Raw genomic sequence first — 1,798 nt, 5'->3', positions numbered from 1 at the left:
GATTAGGATGTAGATATTTTGGGGTAGGTGTGGACATTATTTCACTTATTACAAAAGAGAATTGAGAGTAGGAAGGATGGCTCAGGTACCACACCTATATGAGGTACCAGACCGTATATGAGTTTGCTTGGGAAGTGTATCCTACAGGGTCCAGGCAGAAAAGCTGGGCTGGACCAGATGGTTCAGTAGAGGAAATTGAATATTGCAGACCTAGTTACACAGATGATGCACGAGCTGATAATAAGGGAAGATGAGGCAGCTCAGAGATTACTGCAGGAGGAGATGGTGAACCAGAGTCCAGCAGCCAGGGCCATCACGCAGGAGCTAAAAACACAGAGGAGGCATTGTCTGGCAGGAGCTGAGATCCTGGAAGAGGCACAGTCATGACAGCAAACTCTGCCTCCAGTGAGCAAAGTGGGGGAAAAACACCTTGGCTTTTCTCTCTTCCTCAGTGTCCATCTCCCACTAGTGCCTTCTATTTATCAACTAAACTAACCAGATGCTAGTAGGCCAAGGGGTACTGCTATGGCTGGAATGTGTCCTCAAAAGTTCGTGTGTTGGAAACTTAATCTCCAATGCAACAGTGTGGAAAGATGGGACCTTGAAGAGGTGATCAGATCACGAGGGCTCTGCCTTCATGAATGGATTAATGCCATTACCCTGGGAGTGGGTTAGTTATCCAGGGAGTGGGCTCCTGACAAAAGGATGAGTTCTGACCCCTTCCTCTCTTGCTCTCAAGCTCTCTTGCCCTTCTGCCTTCCACTATGGGATCATGCAGCATGAGGCCCTTGAAAGAAGCAGGCCTCTCAACCTTGGATTCCCAGCCTCCACGACTGAATGAAATAAATTTCTTTTCTTTATAAATTACCCAGTTTATGGTATTCTGTTATACCAACACAAACCAGACTAAGACAGGTACGAATGGTATAGCTGGCAGGCCCTCATGACATACCCCTAAGAGGGTATGGACAGATCCTGTGATATAACCCCTAGGAGGAGAAAGACAGGTCCTGTGACATAACCCCTGGGAGGAGAAGGACAGGTGCGTTCCCCGGTGAGCCCATCTCCCCCAACACCCATATTCCAAACCCTTCCCATGGGACAGGCCATCTACCAATCCATTGCGATGACTCATCAGACTCTGAGTGGCTCCTTTTTTCAGTTGTTTGTGGCCTCTCGCTCCTATGTGGGTCCATGGGATCACTGTTAGTGGTGTTGCTGGCCTGGGGGCCACCAAGGCCCTCTTCTCCTCTGCAGCCTCGAAGTAACTTCATATGAAGGGCACAGCTGTGGTTTTTGCCAGCTCTTGTTTGATGTACTCACAAGGGCCAGCCTTGAAGAGGTCTGGTCTTGAAATGGCCAGAGTGGTCCTTTCTTTCTCTCACTGTGGCTTCTCCTGCCTTCATGAAGTCCATATGCCTTTCCTCCTTTTCTTCTGAGCTCTAGTGGCCCCAGCTTGGCTGTCATTGCTATTTAATAGTTGTAAATTGGTTGATTATGGGAGAGGGGGATGCTGGGTACCACCTATTCTGCCATCTTGACTGGATGTTCCCCTGACTTCAATTTTTTAAAATTTGTTGAGACCCGTTTTGTGACCTAATATATGGTGTATTCTAGAGAATACATTGTGCTGCCAAGAAGAATGTATATTCTGCAGCTGTTGCATGTAATATCCTGTATATACCTGTTATGTGCAATCGACCTTGAGTAGAGATTAATTCTTTTTTTTGGATAAAGTTCTTTTTTTTTTATTATTTTTATTTTGTCAATATACAATGTAGTTAGTTATTGTGTCCCA

This window comes from Galeopterus variegatus, unplaced genomic scaffold (assembly GCF_000696425.1).
Source record: "Galeopterus variegatus unplaced genomic scaffold, G_variegatus-3.0.2 Scaffold483, whole genome shotgun sequence".
NCBI classification, from domain to species: Eukaryota; Metazoa; Chordata; class Mammalia; order Dermoptera; family Cynocephalidae; genus Galeopterus; species Galeopterus variegatus.
Note: the sequence above shows the minus strand (reverse complement) of the source record.